This window comes from Bubalus kerabau, chromosome 1 (genome assembly GCF_029407905.1).
Source record: "Bubalus kerabau isolate K-KA32 ecotype Philippines breed swamp buffalo chromosome 1, PCC_UOA_SB_1v2, whole genome shotgun sequence".
Taxonomy (NCBI): Eukaryota; Metazoa; Chordata; class Mammalia; order Artiodactyla; family Bovidae; genus Bubalus; species Bubalus kerabau.
Genome location: NC_073624.1, coordinates 37,914,250 through 37,939,248, shown reverse-complemented (window position 1 = coordinate 37,939,248; position 24,999 = coordinate 37,914,250). Strand labels below are relative to the sequence as shown.

The 24,999-nt window shown below is 41.7% G+C and overlaps 1 protein-coding gene across 5 annotated transcripts in view; it reads right to left on the bottom strand.

Moving 5' to 3' along the window:
- Window positions 1–24,553, bottom strand: part of RASSF8 (Ras association domain family member 8) — a 112,531-nt gene extending 87,978 nt beyond the window's left edge. The window contains exons 1-3 of one of the 5 annotated variants that reach the window (XM_055572279.1): window positions 23,935–24,518; window positions 22,317–22,415; window positions 1,534–1,630 (exon numbers count right to left, since the gene is read on the bottom strand). The gene's annotated coding sequence lies outside the window, so the exon portion shown is untranslated. Of the gene's footprint in view, window positions 1–1,219; window positions 1,245–1,533; window positions 1,631–22,316; window positions 22,416–23,934 lie in introns of those variants that run through there. The other 4 variants (XM_055572289.1, XM_055572268.1, XM_055572293.1 and 1 more) reach the window with 4 other exon arrangements.
- Window positions 24,554–24,999: the final 446 nt, after the last annotated feature.

Below are 24,999 nucleotides of genomic sequence, written 5' to 3'. Positions count from 1 at the left end.
GCACAGTTCCTTCATGGTGTAACTTAAACATCAATCCTCCTGTATAGAAAATAATGAATGTGTAAGAGAAAGACCTGTAGAACAGTTTCATCAGTAATAGGAGCTAAAACTAAAATTTAAGTGATGATACAATCATGGAGAGAACGTTAGTCAATGGAGCTACATAATACAATACAATTCTTCCTTATGCTTTTTTTCTTTATTATTTTTTCTTTTTTATGTTTTTGATCATGCCCACTGCATATGCTTTATTTTTATTTTCTTAAATTTTAATTGGAGGCTAATTACTTTACAATATTGTGGTGGTTTTGCCATACATTCACATGAATCAGCCATGGGTGTACATGTGTTCCCCATCCTGACCCTCCCTCCCACCTCCCTCCCCATCCCATCCCTCAGGGTCATCCCAGTGCACCAGCCCTGAGTACCCTGTCTCATGCATCGAACCTGGACTGGCAATCTATTTCACATATGATAATATACATGTTTCAATGCTATTCTCTCAATCATCCCACCCTTGCCTTCTCCCACAGAGTCCAAAAGTCTGTTCTTCACATCTGTGTCTCTTGGTTTTTTTCTTTTGACTATATTACAAATTGCAGGGCTCAACTAGGATTTTTCAGTGCTCACATGAATATAATGAATTTACCTTATTACAACCAGACTATCCTTCATTCTCAACTCTTGGAGCCTTCTAGTCATGGTTTTTGCTAATGCCAGAGCAAAGCAGTAGAGTCCACAAGAGAACTGAACCGATGCGGATGTGAACTTGTGGTCTTAGAAATCCACTCCTTCCACAGCCTAGCAATTACTAGAAGGCTCTAAGGGGAAATTAATTTATAGGAGACCTTCAAAACTCATCATCTAGGCAAAAATGCAAGCACATAACTTTTGTAAATGAGGGACTGAGGAATTTATATGACAGCATGCTGGCTGGTGCCCTTAAAGAGTTTATTCACCTGTAACATGTGAACAGTTTATTTGTAAGTGATTCACTGACTACAAACAAGGTCAAATTATTTCCCCTCTTGAGACCAATAAGTCACCTTAATGTTCAAGAGACAAGAGACCATACACATTGAACATACAAAAAGCAAGTGGAAAATAGTTCTATATTCCCACCTCAGGGGCTTTTGTGCCCCGTTATTTAATGAAGCCAATTATTGATACTATTACATTCAGATGGAAACTCAGACTATAGGATATATTTCAGACTTACCAAGATCTTCTAATCTTTGACTGTTAGAAATTACTTCTCTGTTTTAAAAGAAATTGCCAAGTTTAAAGCATTAATAGTATAGTGCTCAGGAAGCCCAAGAATGGTGATACACCAGTTTGCAAAATTTTGCCTCAGACTCCAAGTTTGAATCTAGAATTTATAAGGCAGTGAGACAAAAGATACTATTGCTAACCACGCTTTGTACTTATTTAAATAAAGGGTTTACAAATGATTTGTTAGTGAACACAAGCTCTGAAAGTCTCTCAAAACTTTGAGAATTATTCTTTAAAAAGCCACTGGAAGGGCTGACTCACCTTCTCGGGCTGGAGTCCACAACTGGGAGCAGCGTGAGGTAGTCTCAAGGAAGGGCGGCGCACCAGACAGGTATTCTAGGAGGAGCTATGCAGGCACCTAAAAAGGTCCACAGTGTTCTTAGAATCCTGGCCAACTTTTAACTTAGACATGCTAAATCATTCCCATTTTAACTTTTAATCAAAGAGAAAAATACACCAGCTTTTAGCTTCAAATGGTTTTTCCAAAAAGAGTTTTTCCTCCCCTTGTGGGCACTCCCCTCTGGTCATCTGACTGCAATGCTTGTGGGGTAGATTGGTTTGGTTTCAACTAGTGCGCCTTTGAAAGAGGAATTTTCGTTGTTTCTCTAAAAGGTCATTTGATGGGCCCATGGTGTTCTAGGAAAGATGTTGTGCCTTCTTTTTCTCCTGACCAAAGTTCTCTGAAATACCACAGTAATTTCTTGAAAGCAGTTTAGCAGTTAGACATTTGGAAAATTGCCTAAAGCCAGGGTCTAAAAATGAAGCGGAAGGGGAGAACTTGGGGTTTTCGGTCTTTAAAAAATAAAAACAAAAACATGCCGCATTCTTCCTTGCTGAGTACAAACGACAGCCACTGGCTAACCTAAGATTCTTCCTTGGTGAGTACAAATGACAGCCACTGTCTAACCTAAGAAACAGGGTGGCTTGGCACCAGTTCTTTTGACCATTCACTTGCCTAATATTGTGAGAATGTGAAACTCTGCCATGACATTAGTTATAAAGAAAGCCAAAGAAAGAAATCTTGGCCACAAGATGGGAATTGACGCAATTCTTATGTCTGCCACATTCAGACTATGCCTTTTGCAGACGTTTCTGCGTTTATTTATAGCAAGGTTGACTTTAGTAACAAGACCATGTTCCACTAATGATACTTTTTAAAAATATACCAAAACACCCAACTACTTTTATTATGAATAGGAAATACCACCCCCCAAAAGTTGATAGTCCTTAAAGTCTTAGCTATGACATAAAACAAAGTATCAAATTAGAAACAGTATAGAACTATCTGGTGGACCCCAAATCTGAGGCAAGCTATCAGAAATATACACATTCCAAACACAGCCTTGGAAAATTAGTCCAAACTTCCCTCTTCCAGAGAGCACTGGGTTCTCCCTGTTCAGCTTCTACACCCCTGCGTGGAGGCATTGCTTCCAAATCTGGTTACTAGTCGAGTACTTCATATAAGTCAATAGCTGTTGTAAAAGTGCCCTTCATTTTCAGGTTACTTTTTTCCGTGGTGTTACAGCTCCAAGTGCAGAGGTGCATTAGTGCATGCTTCTAAGTTTTAAAGAAAAGAGTAGCACTCACATTAAAATATTTTCTAATGAAAATGAACAGGCATTAAGCCAACTAGATACCATAGAATTCCTGCTTCATCATCTTCTATCAGATGGGTTAGAGCCTTCTGGCTTCAACAAGACCTACCTACCTCCTCAAGAAGCTACAAGACAGACATAGATTTGAAGCTAACACCCCTTTGGTAAAAGAGCATGTCCATGGATTGTGACATTGTCCAAAAAGCAAGGAAGGGTCCACCCTGCTGGGAGAGAGGGCTGGAAGAGAACTGGGTGGTGAATTCAGAGCTACATGAGAAGAGGCAAAACAGACTAATCACCCTGATTTCCACCTTGGATTTAGAAGCTAGCTATATGTAGTTTGGCTGGCAAAGGGATTCTTATTGATCTAATTCAAAATTTCTTTCCCCATCCATCTTCTTTTCTTTAAAACCTCATCACTCTTTTTAGCTTTGCTTTTAAGCAAGTCTTTTGGAATTGGGAAGTGGGTACTTGAAAAGTAGTTTCTAAAATTGACATTTGTTTTTTTGGTTTTTATTTTATTTTTTAACTTTACAATATTGTATTGGTTTTGCCATATGTCAAGTAGTGTCCAACTCTGTGACCCCATGGACTGCAGCACGCCAGGCTTCCCTGTCCTTCACTGTCTCCCAGAGTTTGCTCAGATTCATGTCCATTGAGTCCAGATGTTATCTAACCATCTCATCCTCTGCTGCTCCCTTCTCCTTTTGCCTTCTATCTCTCCCAGCATGAGGGTCTTTTCCAGTGAGTCAGCTCTTCGCATCAGATGGCCAAAGTATTGAAGCTTCAGCTTCTGTATCAGTCCTTCCAATGAACATTCAGGGTTGATTTCCTTTAGGATTGACCGGTATGACCTCCTTGCAGTCCAAGGGATTCTTAAGAGTCCTCTCCAGGACCAGAGTTCGAAAGCATCAGTTCTTCTGTGCTCAGCCTTCTTTATGGTCCAACTCTCACATCTGTACATGACTGGCTTCCTGACAAAAATCAGATCAAGTTTGCCAGGCTTGTGAAGAAACCATCTTGGCAGAAGATCTTCCAATTCCAGTCAAGCCTTCCTGTGAACCACTTACAGCACAGGAAGAAATCTGGGCTGCAACCTCATGAAACATCCTGAAGCCCAGCTGCCCCCCTAGGACTTCCCTGACTTCCTAATACAAAGAAACTAGGTGAGATAAAATGCTTAAGTCCCTAAGTTTCTGGCAACTTGTTATGCAGCAATAGATACTGTCCCCCAAGCAGCCTTTATTTAAATTAGCTCGTAAGAATGCAAACAGAAGTTGTTGATGTAAATGAACACAGTCAGTTCAGTTCAGTTCAGTTGCTCAGTCGTGTCCGACTCTTTGGGACCCTATGAATCACAGCACGCCAGGCCTCCCTGTCCATCACCAACTCCCAGAGTTCACTCAGACTCACGTCCATCGAGTCAGTGATGCCATCCAGCCATCTCATCCTCTGACGTCCCCTTCTCCTCCTGCCCCCAATCCCTCCCAGCATCAGTCTTTTCCAATGAGTCAACTCTTCGCATGACGTGGCCAAAGGACTGGAGTTTCAGCTTTAGCATCTTTCGTTCCAAAGAAATCCAGGGCTGATCTCCTTCAGAATGGAAAACTCAGCAGTGGCCACAGAACTGGAAAAGGTCAGTTTTCACTCCAATCCCAAAGAAAGGCAATGCCAAAGAATGCTCAAAGTACCGCACAATTGCACTCATCTCACATGCTAGTAAAGTAATGCTCAAAATTCTCCAAGCCAGGCTTCAGCAATACATGAACCATGAACTTCCAGATGTTCAAGCTGGTTTTAGAAAAGGCAGAGGAACCAGAGATCAAATTGCCAACATCTGCTGGATCATCAAAAAAGCAAGAGAGTTCTAGAAAAACATCTATTTCTGGTTTATTGACTATGCCAAAGTCTTATTGTTTATAGGGCTTTGGCATAGTCAAATCCACACACAGTTTATTGTGTGGATCACAATAAACTGTGGAAAATTCTGAAAGAGATGGGAATACCAGACCACCTGACCTGCCTCTTGAGAAATAAACACAGTATCAGGATATTATGGGCTTTTCAGGTGGTTTAGGGTAAAGAATCTGCCTGTCAATGCAGAAGTCACACGAGATGCAACCCCTGGATCAGGAAGATTGCCTGGAGTAGTAAATGTCAAGCCACTCCAGTATTCTTGCCAGGATAATGCCACAGACAGAGGAGAGTGGTGGGCTATAGCCCATGGGGTCGCAAAGAGTCAGACATAATTAAGTGACTATGCATGCACGCATCAGGATGTTGCAATTCCTATATACTGAGTCCAAGCAAAACAGGATGATTAAGGATAACTCATGAGCAAAGTAAATTCCAGTTTCTAAGAGGTGTTGCCTTTTTTTCCCATTAGAATGCAGAAAATGCAAAAAAAAAAAAGAAAAAAAAATTTTTTTTTTCCCCAAGAAGGCAGGCACTTCATTTGCTTGTATTAATAGATGTCTCTGCACAACTGGTGATTAATTGTTGGATATATTCTCTTCCCCCAAACTAGGTCCACCAGGATGGATAATAAATGGACAGCAGGGGCATTTTTATTACTGTAGAAATCAGAAAAGAGCTTATCACTGCCTATTCAAGTCTCACAGGTGATATAAGCAAAAGCCTAAAGGAAGCTACTCTCTACTCTCCAAGATGCCAGAAAGTTCAAAAAGCGCATTCCTTCTTACTGAAAAGAGAAAGCCATCTAACATTCAAATGTAAATATTCAACTGTAAATAAAATGTGATGGCACATTCTCCTAAGTGCTATCCCTTTGTTTTCACAAAATAAAACCACAAATACAAAAATCAGAAATTCTCCTAAATTCCTAATTTTTTCTAATAAAAGAAAGGTAGGAACATTCAGTTTCTTTTTCCTTTTTTGATACCAAAGCTCACAGATGTCCCACATCTTTGAATCATCAGCTCTGCTAAGAGCAACATGCAAAGGTAGTAAGGAATGTATCTTGGGTTCTACATATTCCATAGGAAATATTAAAACAATAACATGACTACATAAACAGTGATGGAGATTTTCTATGGAAATGAATCCATTATGAAGCTATCAGCTATATTAGTTTGTAAAGCAGAGGGCAATGGCAGTAACAATAAAAATAATTATTCAATTTTATTAAACATTTACTAACTCCTTACTATATTTAAAATACAGCAGAAATTTAAGGGGCTTTCCTGGTGGCTCAGATGGTAAAGAATCTGCCTGTATGTAATGCAGGAGACCCAGGTTCAGTCCCTGGGTTGGGAAGATCCCCTAGAGAAGGGACTAGCAACCCACTCCAGTATTCCTGGGGCTTCCCTGGTGGCTCAGATGGTAAAAAAAAAAAAAAAAAAAGAAAAAGAAAACAAATGAATTTCATTCTATCAACTGTGCAGTTTTGTGAGATGTAACTAATATTGTGTTGGCCAACCCAATATGTAGTAATAATACCACCAAATAAATGTTTTGGAAGCATTAAAGAGACTTGTAAAAAAAGCCTACAGTAGAGTTCATATCCTAGGAGCTATTCAGGGAGTTTTTGTGAAATAAGTCTTTCTACTTGTATTATTGCTGTAAATTTTCTTAGCTTTTTCATATTAAGATGTTTGAAGTCCCTAGATGACAAAGATGAGGTTCACAAAGATTAGACAATTTGATTTGGACCCAGTTAATGTCTTTTAAATGGTTGAACCCATGTATCCTGTGGCTCCTGCATTGGCAGGTGGATTCTTTACCACTTGAGCCACCTGGAAGCCCAAGTAATAGCTCAGTTTGCTCAGCTGTGTCTGACTCTTTGTGACCCCATGGGCTGTAGCACGCCAGGCTTCCCTGTCCATCACCAACTCCCGAAACTTGCTCAAACTCATGTCCATTGAGTCTTTGATGCCATCCAACCATCTCTTCCTCTTTTGTCTCCTTCTCCTCCTGCCTTCAATCTTTCCCAGCATCAGGGTCTTTTCCAATGAATCAGTTCTTTGTATAAGGTGGCCAAAATGTTGAAGCTTCAGCTTCAGCATCAGTCTTTCCAGTGAATATTCAGGACTGATTTCCTTTATGATTGACTGGTTGGATCTCCTTGCAGTCCAAGGGACCCTCAAGAGTCTTCTCCAACACCACAGTTCAAAAGCATCAATTCTTTGGCACTTAGCTTTCTTTACAGTCTAACTCTCACATCCATACATGACTACTGGAAAAACCATAGCTTTGACTAGATGGACCTTTGTTGGGAAAGTAATGTCTCTGCTTTTTAATATGCTATCTAGGTTGGTTGTATCTTTTTTTCCAAGGAGCAAGCATCTTTTAATTTCATGGGTGTAGTCACCATCTGCAGTGATTTTGGAGCCCAAAAATATAGTCTCTCACTGTATCCACTGTTCCCCCATCTATTTGCCATGAAGTGATGAGACCAGATGCAACAAGCTTAGTTTTTTGAATGTTGAGTTTTAAGCCAACTTTTTCACTCTCTTCTTTCACTTTCATCAAGAGGCTCTTTAGTTCTTCTTTGCTTTCTGTCATGAGGGTGGTGTCATCTGCATGTCTGAGATTATTGATATTTCTCCCAGCAATCTTGATTCCAGCTTGTGCTTCATCCAGCCTGGCATTTCTCATGATGTACTCTGCATATAAGTTAAATAAGCAGGGTGACAATATACAGCCTTGATATACTCCTTCCCCAATATGGAAGCAGTCCACTGTTCCATGTCCAGTTCTAACTGTTGCTTCTTGACCTGTATACAGATTTCTCAGGAGGCAGGTAAGGTGGTCTGGTATTCCCATCTCTTGAAGAATTTTCCACAGTTTGTTGTGATCCACACAAAGGCTTTGGTGAAGTCAATAAAGCAGAAGTAGATGTTTTTCTGGAACTCTTGCTTTTTCAATGATCCATGGGGTCGCAAAGAGTCAGATAGGACTGAGTGACTAAGGCACACCCACAAAGGATGTTGGCAATTTAATCTCTGGTTCCTCTGCCTTTTCTAAATTCAGGTTGAACATCTGGAAGTTCACAACTCATGTACTGTTGAAGAGTTATTTTCAGAAGATCAACTGCAGAGTTTGTAGAAAGTAGTCTCAAATTATCTAGGTGTCTTTACTGAAGATCCTTTACTCTAGCTTGAGTTGGCCCCAAACCAAGAACACTGTTAAATGCATCCAGATGAAAGGACAAACATAACCCTGCTAATAGAAGCTGTGTTTCCCTATAGAACACTTACCAGAAGAATGTGACCACCGAGACACAAGAAAGAACTCCATCAAGGGAGCACTGAGAAAAGAACCATAGGATGACTGGTGTGGCCCAGTGATTAGGGCAGAACACGTGGTTGGATTAACGTTTTAAGAGGAAACAAATGGGAGAGAAATGTTAGGTAGGAAAATGACCTGAAGAATAGAAAAGGAAGCAGAAACAGGCTCCTTCAGCAAAGGACATACCAGAAAGCTGTCTTTGCCACTGCTCAGAAAGTGCAAGGCTCTGGAAGGCACAGTGATTTTCAGAAGAATTTAGGTGGAATTGCTATACCCTTCTGAACCCCTATACTCCTCCAAGACTGGCACAAACTCACAAGAAATTAACTGGCCTTTAATTTAAATGAAGTAAACTACAAAGGTTTAAAAAAAAAAACCAACACCTGATAAAGTTGTGAATTGTTATCAGCAGATAACAATTTCTCTGAACACAATGAAAAGATTCTTTGGCAGTTTCCACAGTCTGTTGTGTTATTTCGTCAGACCCACGCCCCTCCTGCATCATGAATTCTGTCTCGTTTCTTCCTTATAGGCTCAGCACCTAGCACCAAATCTAGCACACTCAACAAACGAAGATGAAGGGCAGGCCAGGAGGAGGGTCTAGATAAAGCAGGAATTTGACATGCTATTTCCTGAGGTGGCAATGCAGGCAGCCAGCTGACAAATTTCTCTTTTCCTTTTCTCCCTACAAGGAAGGACTGGTGGGGGAGACTGGAGGAGGGGAATTTTTTTAACTGAAAGAAAACAATTTTTAACTAACAAACTTGTGGCTTTATTTTTGCATTAATATAAGTGAAAGCTCAAATACTGATTTCAACTGCCGCTCCCCAATCACCCTGAAAATTTTCCTAAATTTTCCTAAATACTACAGATTGATCTAGTTAACCTCTTCCTAGCTTATCAGATTTCATTATTCAGCTGGATTGTTATCAACTAACCATCTGTTCAATACTGCTACCAGACAACAGGAAAAATCCCAAGGTTGTTTTTAAAGACCTGACCGTTCTGACTAGAAGCTTGTTTGCATGGATGTTTTAAACTTTCTCCCATTGTTTTCCCTAACGGTCTCAAGAGAACTAATTTTAAAAAGCCCCTACCTAGGTGGTTCAGTGGTAAAGAATTTGCCTGCCAATGCAGGAGCCACAAGAGATGTGGATTTGATAAGATCTCCTGGAAGAGAAAATGGCAACCCCATACCAGTATTCTTGCCTGTAGAATCCCATGGACAGAAGAGCCTGGCAGGCTACAGTCTATGGGGCTGGAAAGAGTCAGACATGACTTAGTGACTAAACATGAGGGATTTCTTTTTTAAATACTGTGAATTAATTTCAAGTGACAATGATTTTCATTCTTCATTTAAAATAAGGGAAGGTAGAAAATTTTTAGCCTGTGTTTAAAAAAAAAAACAAAAATAAAAAGAGCAAAGAATATTCTACTACTAAAATTGAAAATTACTATAGTATGTTGGCATCTTCAAGTACACTTTAAACAATTACCTAATTTCCTAAATTGCACTATTTCAAAATTACGTTAATCTTGAATAAATGTCATTTCAAAACAAAGAAAAGTATAAGCAATAAGGCTACATTAAGCTAGGAATGCCCTTACCCAATGCTCTTACCCAAGTAAGATGGTAGTTGTTGCAAGAGGGCATCAGAGGGCAAACACACTGAAACCATACTCACAGAAAACTAGTCAATCTAATCACACTAGGACCACAGCCTTGTCTAACTCAGTGAAACTAAGCCATGCCCGTGGGGCAACCCAAGATGGGCGGGTCATGGTGGAGAGTTCTGACAGAATGTGGTCCACTGGAGAAGGGAATGGCAAACCACTTCAGTATTCTTGCCTTGAGAACCCCATGAACAGTATGAAAAGGCAAAATGACAGGATACTGAAAGAGAAACTGCCCAGGTCAGTAGGTGCCCAATATGCTACTGGAGATCAGTGGAGAAATAACTCCAGAAAGAATGAAGGGATGGAGCCAAAGCAAAAAGAATACCCAGCTGTGGATGTGACTGGTGATAGAAGCAAGGTCCGATGCTGTAAAGAGCAATATTGCTTAGGAACCTGGAATGTCAGGTCCATGAATCAAGGCAAATTGGAAGTGGTCAAACAAGAGATGGCAAGAGTGAATGTCGACATTCTAGGAATCAGCGAACTGAAATGGACTGGAATGGGTGAATTTAACTCAGATGACCATTATATCTACTACTGCGGGCAGGCATCCCTCAGAAGAAATGGAGTGGCCATCATGGTCAACAAGAGTCCATAACGCAGTACTTGGATGCAATCTCAGAAACGACAGAATGATCTCTGTTCGTTTCCAAGGCAAACCATTCAATATCACAGTAATCCAAGTCTATGCCCCAACCAGTAACACTGAAGAAGCTGAAGTTGAACGGTTCTAGGAAGACCTACAAGACCTTTTAGAACTAACACCCAAAAAAGATGTCCTTTTCATTATAGGGGTCTGGAATGCAAAAGTAGGAAGTCAAGAAACACCTGGAGTAACAGGCAAATTTGGCCTTGGAATACGGAATGAAGCAGGGCAAAGACTAATAGAGTTTTGCCAAGAAAATGCACTGGTCATAACAAACACCCTCTTCCAACAACACAAGAGAAGACTGTATACATGGACATCACTAGATAGTCAACACCGAAATCAGACTGATTATATTCTTTGCAGCCAAAGATGGAGAAGCTCTAGACATTCAGCAAAAACAAGACCAGGAGCTGACTGTGGCTCAGACCATGAACTCCTTATTGCCAAATTCAGACTTAAATTGAAGAAAGTAGGGAAAACCACTAGACCATTCAGGTATGACCTAAATCAAAACCCTTATGATTATACAGTGGAAGTGAGAAATAGATTTAAGGGCCTAGATCTGATAGAGTGCCTGATGAACTATGGAATGAGGTTCGTGGCATTGTACAGGAGACAGGGATCAAGACCATCCCCGTGGAAAAGAAATGCAAAAAAGCAAAATGGCTGTCTGGGGAGGCCTTACAAAGAGCTGTGAAAAGAAGAGAAGCGAAAAGCAAAGGAGAAAAGGAAAGATATAAGCATCTGAATGCAGAGTTCCAAAGAATAGCAAGGAGAGATAAGAAAGCCTTCTTCAGCGATCAATGCAAAGAAATAGAGGAAAACAACAGAATGGGAAAGACTAGAGATCTCTTCAAGAAAATCAGAGATACCAAGGGAACGTTTCATGCAAAGATGGGCTCGATAAACCACAGAAATGGTATGGACCTAACAGAAGCAGAAGATATTAAGAAGAGGTGGCAAGAATACACAGAAGAACTGTACAAAAAAGATCTTCACGACCCAGATAATCACGATGGTGTGATCACTGACCTAGAGCCAGACATCCGGGAATGTGAAGTCAAGTGGGCCTTAGAAAGCATCACTACAAACAAAGCTAGTGGAAATGATAGAATTCCAGTTGAGCTGTTGCAAATCCTGAAAGATGATGCTGTGAAAGTGCTGCACTCAGTATGTCAACAAATTTGGAAAACTCAGCAGTGGCCACAGGACTGGAAAAGGTCAGTTTTCATTCCAATCCCAAAGAAAGGCAATGCCAAAGAATGCTCAAACTACCACACAATTGCACTCATCTCACACGCTAGTAAAGTAATGCTCAAGATTCTCCAAGCCAGGCTTCAGCAATATGTGAACCGTGAACTTCCTGATGTTCAAGCTGGTTTTAGAAAAGGCAGAGGAACCAGAGATCAAATTGCCAACATCCGCTGGATCATGGAAAAAGCAAGAGAGTTCCAGAAAAACATCTATTTCTGGTTTATTGACTATGCCAAAGCCTTTGACTGTGTGGATCACAATAAACTATGGAGAATTCTGAAAGAGATGGGAATACCAGACCACCTGATCTGCCTCTTGAGAAATCTGTATTTCTCAAGCAGGTCAGGAAGCAACAGTTAGAACTGGACATGGAAGAACAGACTGGTTCCAAAGAGGAAAAGGAGTTCGTCAAGGCTGTATATTGTCACTCTGTTTATTTAACTTATATGCAGAGTACATCATGAGAAACGCTGGACTGGAAGAAACACAAGCTGGAATCAAGATTGCAGGGAGAAATCTCAGTAACCTCAGATATGCAGATGACACCACCCTTATGGCAGAAAGTGAAGAGGAACTCAAAAGCCTCTTGATGAAAGTGAAAGTGGAGAGTGAAAAAGTGGGCTTAAAGCTCAACACTCAGAAAACGAAGATCATGGCATCCGGTCCCATCACTTCATGGGAAGTAGATGGGAAACAGTAGAAACAGTGTCAGACTTAATTTTTCTGGGCTCCAAAATCACTGCAGATGGTGACTGCAGCCATGGAATTAAAAGACGCTTACTCCTTGGAAGGCAAGTTATGACCAACCTAGACAGCATATTCAAAAGGAGAGACATTACTCTGCCAACAAAGGTTCGTCTAGTCAAGGCTATGGTTTTTCCAGTGGTCATGTATGGATGTGAGAGTTGGACTGTGAAGAAGGCTGAGTGCCAAAGAATTGATGCTTTTGAACTGTGGTGTTGGAGAAGACTCTTGAGAGTCCCTTGGACTGCAAGGAGATCCAACCAGTCCATTCTGAAGGAGATCAGTCCTGGGATTTCTTTGGAAGGAATGATGCTAAAGCTGAAACTCCAGTACTTTGGCCACCTCATGCGAAGAGTTGACTCACTGGAAAAGACTCTGATGCTGGGAGGGATTGGGGGCAGGAGGAGAAGGGGATGACAGAGGATGAAATGGCTGGATGGCATCACTGACTCGATGGACGTGAGTCTGAGTGAACTCCGGGAATTGGTGATGCACAAGGTGCCTGGCGTGGTGCGATTCATGGGGTGGCAAAGAGTCGAACACGACTGAGCGACTGATCTGATTTCTGAAGCTAGGAATTGGACCGACTGAGCGACCTCACTTTCACTTTTCACTTTCATGCATTGGAGAAGGAAATGGCAACCTACTCCAGTGTTCTTGCCTGGAGTATCCCAGGGACGGTGGAGCCTGATAGGCTGCCGTTTATGGGGTCGCACAGAGTCGGACACGACTGAAGCGACTTAGCAGCAGCAGCAGCATGCTGAAGAAAAGAGTATCTTTAAAAAGAGTACGTTTAAACACTACTTATGCCAGGAACTTATGTGGATTACACTTCGTCTATTTCTGAAACCTTATCATTTCTTGCCTGAATGTCTTAAAGAAGGGATATCCTTAGATCGTTTTCGGAATTACCATCTCCCACATTTGTGGTCCACTTCTGATGTACTCTCCCCCCTTGCTGACAGCACATGGTGTTGACTACAATGCTGTGTCAATAACGTCCACTGTGGCTCCAGGCTAATCAAAAGAAAGCTGAGAGGGGAGACTGCACAGATCATAGCACCTATGATGGATTCAACTCAGACCTTGTTCCAGTTCATAGCAGCTTGCTGTGTAGTGATGAACTCCCAGGTGTGGGAAAATGGCAGAAACACACAAGGGCTACAAGTGGGGAAAGAGGATAAAGAAGGGGAAATTATTAAAGCCAACAGAAGCAGCAGCAAGCTGCAGAGAACTTCATCAGAGTTGTGAGAAGCCATTGACCACAGGTCAGACACAAGGGGAACTCAGAGAATAAGCCAATGGGTATCTCATCTCCACACATTTTAGAAAGAAACTGGGTTAGGAGGGCAGAGGGGCTCCCCTAAAAGGCAAGCTGCCCTGGCATACTGTGCACAGTCTGCATCTCAAAAGGCCCCAAAGGGCACGTGGAATCCAGGAGTCCCGATGGCCCTGCTGACCCAAGAAGCGCAAGGTCACATGCACTGTATGAATTCAGGGCTCCAAAGAGGAAACTGGCCTTGTCCTCTGCACGTCCTAGAGGCAGCACAGCCCACACCCTTCCCCAGCTCGGCTGAAGTGATTTTGGAACAGTCAGAACCTCCCTGGGCCTCAGGGTCTCATCTGCAGGGCCAGCTCTGGGGAATGAGTGCAGCTGAGTGTCTGTTCACTCGCAACATCCCTCTGGCATTGGAAGCCCACAGGATCCTGGAGGAGGAGGACCTGATGCATGTCAATCATCAAGGCCACGCCCACGTTCCTGATGCAGGGAGAACCCAGATTGGGATGCTGGGGAAACCAGACTAGATGGAAGTATTTCAGCCCTTTCAGACTGAGGGCAGGCTCGCTACATGCCAGAAACCAGGAGAACTGTCTGCTTCTTCTGGTATTTCTCTCAACAGTTTACAACCTTTTCTGTGTCAAGCCACTGTTCTAAGTACTTTATGCATATTATTTCATTTACTTTCATTAATTCATAAGAATCTCTCATTTTCTTTTAGCCACAGACTTTTTTGTTTGAATATCTGCAACTACTATTCTATACACAAATTTTAATTTCTTACAAAGCTCTATATTCCATATTGCTAGGTCACTTCTCTCTCCATTTTATGCCACATTTCCATCCAGAACTATTTCCCCAAATCACAATCTGGCTGATTGTATGCTGTTGTTCAGTTGCTAAGTTGTGTCCAACTCTTCACGATGCCATGGACTGTAGCCCACCAGGCTCCGCTGTCCATGGGATTCCCCAGGCAAGAATACTGGAGTGGGTTGCCATTTCCTTTCCTAATCCCTGATTTTCTGATGAGGTAACAGACATGGGGTGGTTAGACAGCTTACAACCCAGCCCCCTGCCACCATGTACAACACCCCCCAACCCTCTGCTAGCAAACAGCAGTCAGCACACATGCCCAGTCCTGCTACTGCAGTCCGTGCTCTGAAGTCCCCCAAACACAGCCTCTGGCACGGAGTGGCTCTCCTGACTAGAAGGCCTTCTCTCCCCCAAATGACTGATTTCAGCCATCCCTCCCTAACTTCCACATCAGTAAGATGGGGTAAGACCACCATTTTCTCCCCATTGAAACAGAATGTTTTTATGTGAAAATTAATAACCAATATATGAAAAGATGCTCTACACCAGGGGTCCCCAATCCCTAGACTGGTACCAGATCATCATCTGTTAGGAACTGAGTTGCACAGCAGGAGGTAAGTGGTGGGTAGAAAGTGAAGAAGAACCAAAGAGCCTCTTGATGAAAGTGAAAGAGAAGAGTGAAAAAGTTGGCTTAAGGCTAAACATTCAAAAGATTAAGATCATGGCATCTGGTCCCATCACTTCATGGCAAATAGATAGGGAAACAATGGAAACAGTGAGAGACTTTATTTTTGGGGGCTCCAAAATCATTGCAGATGGAGACTGCAGCCATGAAATTAAAAGACGCTTGCTCCTTGGAAGAAAAGTTATATGCTAGACAGCATATTAAGAAGCAGAGACATTATTTTGCCAACAAAGGTCCATCTAGTCAAGCCTATGGTTTTTCCAGTAGTCATGTATGGATGTGAGAATTGGACTATAAAGAAAGCTGAGCACTGAAGAACTGATGCTTTTGAACTGTGGTATTGGAGAAGACTCTTGAGAGTCCTTCAGACAGCAAGGAGATCCAACCAGTCATTCCTAAAGGAGATCAATCCTGAGTATTCATTGGAAGGACTGATGCGGAAGCTGAAACGCCAATAGTTTGCCCATCTGATGCAAAGAACTGACTCATTGGAAAAGACCCTGATGCTGGGAAAGATTGAGGGCAGGAGGAGAAGGGGATGACAGAAGATGAGATGGTTGGATGGTATCACTGACTCGATGGACGTGAGTTTGAGTAGGCTCTGGGAGTTGGTGATGGACAGGGAAGCCTGGCGTGCTGCAGTCCATGGGGTCGCAAAGAGTCAGACACAACTGAGTGACTGAACTGAACTGAGCAAGCAAAGCTTCATCTGTATTTACAGCCAATCCCCATCACATGCATTACCACCTGAGCTCTGCCTCCTATGGTTCTGCATGGCATTACATTCTCATAGGAGCTCGAATCTTATGGTGAACTATGCATGTGAGGGATCTAGGTTGCCCACTCCTTACGAGAATCATCTGGAAAGCATCCCCCCTGACGCCTGTCCCAGTCTGTGGAAAAACTATCTTCCACAAAACCAGTCCCTGGTGCCAAAAAGGTTGGAGACTTCGGTTCTACACTGTATGTCATCAGGGAAATGCAAATGAACACAATGAGATCCACTATATGCCTATTAGAATGGCCCAAATCTGGAACAGACACCACCGGATGCTGGTGAGACTGTGGAGCAACAGGAACTCATTTGCTGCTGGTGGGAATGCAAAATGACGCGGTCACTTTGGAGGGTGGTCCGGTGGTTTTCTTGTAAAACTAAACATACTCTTCCCATACAATTCTGCAACTGTTCTCCTTGGTACTGACCCAGAGGAGTTATAAACTACGTGTACACAACACCTGCACACGGGTATTTGCAGCAGCTTTATTCATAACTGCCAAAACTTTAAAGTACCCAAGATGCCCTCCAATAGATGAATGGATAAATAAACTGTGCCACATCCAGACAAAGGAATATTACTTAGCATTAAAAAGAAATGAGCTAACAAGCCCTGAAGAGACATAGAGGAAACATAAATGCCTGTTACTAAGTGAAAGAGCCAATCTGAAGAGGCTGCACACTGTAATTCCAAAGATATGACACTTAGGAATAGGCAAAACCATGGAGACAGTAAAAAGACTAGGGGTTGCCAGTGGTTAAGGGAGAGGGTGAGATGAATGGGCAGAGCACAGAGGATTTTCAGGGTACTGAAAATACTCAGCATGAGGTTATAATGGTGGATACATATCATTATTTGTATGTCATTAGGATACATTTGTCCAAACACATGGAATGTACAATACCAAAAGCCAGCAGTAATGTAAACTATGGGCTTTCGACCACAAAGACATGTTACTGTAGGCTAGTCAGCTATAACAAATGTGCCACTCTGGTAGGGGGATGTTGGTGATGGGGTAAGCTATGTGTATGAGGGGGTGGGGGTAAACACGAAATCTCTGTACCTGCCCCCTGATCTTACTGTAAATCTAAAACTGCTTTAAAAAAAATGAAGTGTTCAAAGTCATGCCCAAAAACAGCTGGCACACTGCAGATACCCAATAATCGCTAATTCACTCCTTCACCTCATGAAATCACTACCTAGACGGAGGCCACCCTCTGCCCAGCCCTCCATGTTTACATCTAGCTGAGGCCCTGGTCATACTGGCTCCCTGCACAGCCAAAGAGCAATCACAGGACGGAGAGTGCCCTTCCCCCCAAAAGCACTAGATGAAATTACCCAGTGTGCGTGCCCCTGTGACGGGCACAATCCAAATCTAGAGATGCCCGGGGAGCTATGGACAGCAGAGGACTTGTCTGAAGCCAGCAACAAAAGATCCCCCATTTCTGAGCTGTTGGCTGGTATACTATTACAACATGCCATAGGCCCACAGTTATAGCATTTGACAGAAAAAAAAAAAAAAGCCTTTAGCAAATCACAGAACAACTGTGGGGGTTTTTTAGAACATCTTTCTGTACAGTGCAGCAAAGGCACGTTACCCTCAGCGTTTACCTGAAAGTTCGCTCCTACTCCTACCAGGCAACAGACCAGGGGAAAGCAAAACCCCATGCTCAGAATCCACGTGACCTGCATCTGAAACATGAAAGGCTCACAAGCAGGTCTGTATCACCACCCTGGATGTTTTCCTCTGGACACATTCCAGCTTGTTAATGTTCAGAAAACTTGGCTCTCAAATGGCCTGATTTGCACGGAAGATTTATTACCTGTGCTGATCCCTCCTTGGCTTTTTCGAGTTAAACTATTTTCATTCAATGTTAAATAGGTACAAAACATAAAGAATGAGATGGTTCGATGGCATCACTGACTCAAGGGACATGAATCTGAGCAAACTTAAGGAGGTAGTGAAGGACAGGGAAGCCTGGCACGCTGCAGTCCATGGGGTCAGAGTCAGACATGACTCAGTAACTGAACAACAACAAAGAATTTCAAGGGAGCAAACTTTTGTGTGCCCATAACCAATTTTACAAAGAAAAAGTAAATGACTAAAACCTCTGAAGCTCCTTTTGACTCTTTTTTACACACTCCCTTTATCCTCCACCAGCAGGCAATAACTCTCCTAAATTCTGTGTTTATTCTTGCCTTTTAAAAATAGTCAAATCACACCTCTGCATCCCTAAACTATTGTATCCCTAAAATCTACTGTTCAGTGTGCTCAAATCTCTGACTTCATCTAAATAGAATTAGACCGCATATGATCTTTGCAATCTGCTTTTTCCACTCAACATTATGTTGATATTCGAATCAGTGATCCATTCATTTTCAAAGCTGGGAAAGGGGCCGACACGCACAGGTGTGGGCTGGGGCTAGCTGTTTCTGGGCAGCATCCCTTCTGACTGAGAGGTGCCACGCTGTCCTGGCTGCTCATCATCCTCAGCATTACTCCATTCTACAGGAGTTCATGTGTAAACTACATCACAGTTATGTTTTACACAACTGACGTTTTGTTTTCTTCCAGGTGTTCTGTGGTGGGCCACGTAAAGTGCTGTGAACAGTGGTGGCCATAACAATATCTGTTTTCAACTTTATTAAAATCAGTTTTCCTCAAAACTGTGGTAATGACCATTGTGGTTCGCAAAATTTCTGAGATAAAACCCAACTTTTTTTTTTTTTAATGAAAAAGTGCAAATTAGAAAGGAAAACAGCAAAGAACACTACCCTTAGGAGGATATACGATCAGTTTATCAAAACATTGGCTTAAATTATACACATGTATCTGTGTGTCTACACGTGTCAGTAAATGAGTGCCTTACTATGGGTGACAAAAGGCTCAGAACTGCCTTCCAGTTGGTTAGCTCTCTTTGCCTATGTCAAATTTACCATTAAGCCTGTTTGATTTTTAAATTCCAATTATATATTTAATTTCCCAAAGCTCTATTTAGTTTTCAGACCTCCTCTGTCATGGTTCCATTCATTTGCTATTTACTCACATTTTTAACCTTCTCATTTCTTCAGTACAAAGCTAGTTTACGTTCTCTGTCTGACAATTGTATCTAGAATCACCACATGTCTAATTCTGTTCCTACTATTGTGGCTGGTTCTATTGCTGACACTTGGCTTTACTTGTCTGTTTTATAGTTTTTGACTGTGAGTTAAGTTTTCTTGTGGTTACATTTTTTTGAACTCTTTGAAGCCTAGGTTGAAGAAAGATTACTCCAGAAAGACCCTGTGCCTGCTTCTGCCTTTGAGCTACTATGCTGGAACCACTGTTTACAACTGTATATATTTCCCCCTTTGGGGGCTCGCCTGGATAGATCCAAATTAGGACTGTAAACCTGCATGGATACTGGTTACTTGTTATTAAATATTAGATAGGCAGTTTTCCTTCGAGTTGCTAAGGGGCTGGGAGGAGGTCAGAGGGAAAGCTGTGTTTCTTGTTCAACACTGCACTATGGAAGTAGCCTTCAGGGGAGGTGGTCCCAGATTTCTGTGGAGACATCTTATATCAAACATTTTCCCCTAGCACAGACTCTGGGCTTTGTCTCCTGTTTCCAAAGCAACAGGAGACCAAGGAAATCAAAGCATATATTTGCTGGATTTGGCACGCGCTCTCACACTGGATGTCCACTCACCTCTCTGGGCTCTCATTTTCACTTTCAGTCCAATGTTTCTTTCTCAACAATTTTATAGCCATATTTACAAAATTTATCTAACATTTTTATTTTTAGTTTGTGGTGGAAGAATAGAGTATACAGTCTCAAATACCACCAGAAATGAAAGTTTGGGCTAACTTCTTAAAAACCGGTATTTCCTATTAGCTTGTGGAAAATTCTGAAAGAGATGGGAATACCAGACCACCTGACCTGCCTCTTGAGAAACCTATATGCAGGTCAGGAAGCAACAGTTAGAACTGGACATGGAACAACAGACTGGTTCCAAATAGGAAAAGGAGTACGTCAAGGCTGTATATTGTCACCCTGCTTATTTAACTTATATGCAGAGTACATCATGAGAAACGCTGGACTGGAAGAAACACAAGCTGGAATCAAGATTGCAGGGAGAAATATCAATAACCTGAGATATGCAGATGACACCACCCTTATGGCAGAAAGTGAAGAGGAACTCAAAAGCCTCTTGATGAAAGTGAAAGTGGAGAGTGAAAAAGTTGGCTTAAAGCTCAACACTCAGAAAACGAAGATCATGGCATCCAGTCCCATCACTTCATGGGAAATAGATGGGGAAACAGTGGAAACAGTGTCACACTTTATTTTTTTGGGCTCCAAAATCACTGCAGATGGTGACTGCAGCCATGAAATTAAAAGATGCTTACTCCTTGGAAGGCAAGTTATGACCAACCTAGATAGCATATTCAAAAGCAGAGACATTACTTTGCCAACAAAGGTCCCTCTAGTCAAGGCTATGGTTTTTCCTGTGGTCATGTATGGATGTGAGAGTTGGACTGTGAAGAAGGCTGAGCACCGGAGAATTGATACTTTTGAAGTGTGGTGTTGGAGAAGACTCTTGAGAGTCCCTTGGACTGCAAGGAGATCCAACCAGTCCATTCTGAAGGAGATCAGTCCTGGGATTTCTTTGGAAGGAATGATGCTAAAGCTGAAAGTCCAGTACTTTGGCCACCTCATGCGAAGAGTTGACTCATTGGAAAAGACTCTGATGCTGGGAGGGATTGGGGGCAGGAAGAGAAGGGGACGACAGAGGATGAGATGGCTGGATGGCATCACTGACTGGATGGACGTGAGTCTGAATGAACTCCGGGAGTTGGTGATGGACAGGGAGGCCTGGCGTGCTGCGATTCATGGGGTTGCAAAGAGTCGGACACGATTGAGCGACTGAACTAAACTGAACTGAAACTTGTTACACTAAAACCATTAGGTCTTTTTCATACCAGCTGTGTTGTTTCCTCATTACTGTACTTGCGTAACTGTTATTATTTTGAATCTAAATGCAGAGATTCATATTCTGACCCATTAAATTTAGTCTTTTAGTGTTTCATTGTTTTAAGTCATTTAATCATTCTGAATTCTCAATCTGTCAGTTTTAGATTTTTATCTATGTCCTCAGACTTTTCCATTCAAACTTGATTAACATACCTATAAGATTAATCCCAAGTTGAAAAAGATGTGGACTATCATTTAATTCAGCATATAATTCACTATAAAAATAATTTCTGAAAACAACTGATATATCCAGAAAGTAGCACCCAATATCTCCAATATTATATAAGATGTTTGCCTAGAAATGTGCTTTTCTATCAATAAAATCAGAGTTTTATTATCTTTACCTCAGTGCCATTTAAGGATGACTATAAAGAAGTTTTAATATAGACCCTTGACATAGGGATTGCTATGCTTCCATCACATACCACAAGTTAAATTTGATACAGACGTGAAATTAGGAGAGTAGGTTAAAGTTAACAAGAAGGATGCCTTTGAAAACTATAAGGTAGAAATCATCAATCACCCTTTAAGTGGTGCAGACAAGTAAAACCCTGACAGTAACAGCAAGATCCTTCAGGAAAGGCTGAGAGTCACTCTGAGGTGAACACGCCTTTGTTTCAATGATTAATTTTACAAGAAGCAGCATGGCCATCCAGCATGCCTGCCTCATTCCACCTCCATGCGAAAGAGATCAGCAACTAAAGAACACATTAATGTTATGTAGGATGACCATATAATTTATCATTAAGGACAAAAGTTCATCTTCTATGCCAAAATAAGACAAGTGAAGCAGGCCTGACCCAGCAGATCAGGAGAGAATTCACCCTAACAATATATGTCTTTCCTTTTTTAATAAAACAATTGCCTCAGTATTTCCTTATGCTGCCTATAAACCCATAAAAAGCACTCATCTATTGCTTATTTTCTACTGGACAAAATCTAAATTTACAGGATAATATACTAATAATGTCCTTTCACACTCCCCAATATTATATTTAATATATTGTTTGTTAAGGCTGGCAGTTTGATATCCTTCATTCTTAAGATGAAAGTTTTAAAGGAATTTATCTTAAAAAAAAAAATCACTGAATTAAAATCTCATTCCATGAATTAAAAACAAAAACTAGCTTGATTTTAATTATTCTTGAAATGAGACTATCCCAACAGTCCGATATTTCCATCCCCTGGCAGAGGATCCTCAGGTAGCCAAGAAGTCCTCTCCCACAAACCTAGGACTTTAGCGCTGCCCCAACCCCACTCCCACCAGCTAACATGGGGACACTGTTAAAGTTTTCAGAGCACAAACTCACCTTCTGTTATCTGGGATTTTGTTTTGTTTGACCAAAGTAAGTGGTTTTATTTTTTTTTAAGGATGGAAATTACCCCAAAATTCCAAACATACGACTTCTCTGAAAAAAAAAAAAAAAAAAAAAACAAAACTTGAAGATTTGTCAAACCCTGGTCCACCCATGTGTCCTAAGGGCAGTGATCAGCTGGAGCTGAGCATGGACTGCCCCCTCTCCCCCGCCCCACACTTAGGTAATTCTGAGCTCTCTAATTTGCCACAGTCCTCACCACTCATCTTTACACCAAAGCCACTTTTCCCTTCATGCCATCTCCCTGCCTGCTGCAATGAGTGCAAACTCTGCCATAAAGGGCTTGTAAATAAACACGCACCCCCACGGACGAGAAGGCTCACTCATGCAAGACCAGGGCACCGGGCGCTCAGAGCCCCCAGCATAACCCCAGGCAGCATTCTTTGCTCAGTGCAGGCTCCTCCCCAGCTCTGCTGCTTCTCCATATGCCAGCCTCATTCTAGCCGACCAGATTCCCCAGTGGGCACTTAACTTTCTGTCCTTTAAGAAATTTCTCCAAGGCTATTTTCTCATTTGTTAAATGAGTAAATTTACCTCGTAGAATTGTGAAAATAAACAAAAATGTGAGTGAAGAACCTACCACAGCCCTGAACATATGATAACCACTTAGTTCATGGTTCTTACTATTATTTAGGTCAATAAACCCTCAAGCAAAACCAAGAGTGAGCCACTGGAATAAAACAACTTTTGGATAAGTAAAAAAATACAAAAAAAAAAACCCAAAAAACCAACAACTCTGTTTTATGGAATTTATTGGGTTTCAAAAAGTTATAATTTGCTTGCTTTTAAAGACTAGAATACAAAACTATTACATAAATAAGAAACAATAAATTCAGCTGCATCACATAACCACATAGTGGAAAGCAGGCACCTGTGGCCCAGAGGGACATTCACTCAGAAGGGCTGGAGAGATTTCCAGAACTATTTTGTGCTAATTTCCCCATTCTCTTCATCTAGGCAACAATTTTATTTCTTGTAAGGTGCTTTTAGTGAAAGCACAGAAATGATTACAGAAGAAGAGTAAAGACTCCACAGAAAGCATAATGGTTACTCCATCTTTTTAACCAAAAAAACTGACCACTTTACTGCATATATGTATGTGCTTTTTTCTTAAAATAGAACATGCGAGGGAAGTCTTTGGTTTTTCTTTCTCTAGAGAGAAAGTCACATGTAATTATGAGTAATAGAGCACACCAACGCACCTAGCCAAACCAAACAACAACAAAATGTCCACATTCGTGGGTTCAGAACCTCATTAGGACAAACTCACTGCAGGCTTTTAAAGACGTGGCATGTTTGCTTCAATCAGTTTTTACCCATGAGAGAAGGGTACTTAGAAAATTTGATAAAAACATAAAGAAGGAGACCTAAGGATGAAATCCAGTTTCTTACATGTGATGTTTTAAATCTACACTCTGAAGTTTGCCACTGTGAGCCTCAGTTTAAGGGTCTTCTCCAACAGGCCTTCCCTGATTCTCCTCTCCCACCTCCCACAATGAAAGCTGGCCCCTGCCTCCCTGAGTCCCGACTCCACCTCAGCAGTGGGAACTACCTGTGCTGTTGAACCATCCTCAAGCCTTGTGAGATTTCCTCAAGGCGCTGTTTCTGTGTCGCCACCACTCAACTCAGGACAAAGAATACATGAGCACCAGCCTCTCTCATCCACAGTGAAGCTTCAGGATGAAATGGCAGCTGAAGTCCAGAGCGGTGGAGCCATGCCTGAGTTAGAACCTGAGCTCTTCTGCCCCACTCTTCTACCCCTGTGAGTTTGGGCAAATTATTCTGTGCATCAATTTTTGCATAAATTAAAAGGTGAGGAAAAAAGCAGAGACTCTCTGAGGTGGTTGTGAGATTTAAATGAATTAATGCATATAAAGTGCTTAGGACCTGGCACATTACAAGTGCTCAGATACATTATACATCAAACGACTCTCATCATTTAAAAATCGACCTACATTTCCTCAGACTCCTCAGTTCAGTGCTACCTCACTCTTCTGGAGACGATCACAAAGGCTCTCCTCATCGCCAGAAGTCAAGTCCTTACTCTACTTGGCTTCCAACTTCAGCCTCAATGCAGCTGGCTAGCTCTTTGTTCATGAGGCTGTCTCCTTCACGTTTGGGAGGGCGCTTCTCTCAGTCTTTCTCTCTAATTTACCTTCCTGCCCGGGCCAGTGTGAATGCTCCCTGCAGCTGACTCTCTTCTTCACCAGCTTCCAGCTCAAGCTTATCTAGCCATTGTTCTTCATCTACTACCAACTGTGGTAACTACTGCCACATGTTGGTAAGTAGAGTGGAAAATTCAATATATTTTTCCTTTGGGGGATAGCAATAGAATATAGTGACATATAGGTTAAATTTATATTAAGACTTAGAAAAAATATATATACACATGCCATTGACTCACATCTATTCTACAGGTAATGCATCCAACCTCTCTCCCCAAATCATGTATATCAAGTTTAACTACCAAACTGCATCTACCACATACTCGAATATGTAAATATTTGCACATAGCATTCACCAGGCTGTAGCTTGTTTAAAGTGTTTGTACGTATGAGTGGGTGTCAAAACCTTAGCTTTACCTCAGTTAGAAATGTTTAAATCTTTAGCTCATATT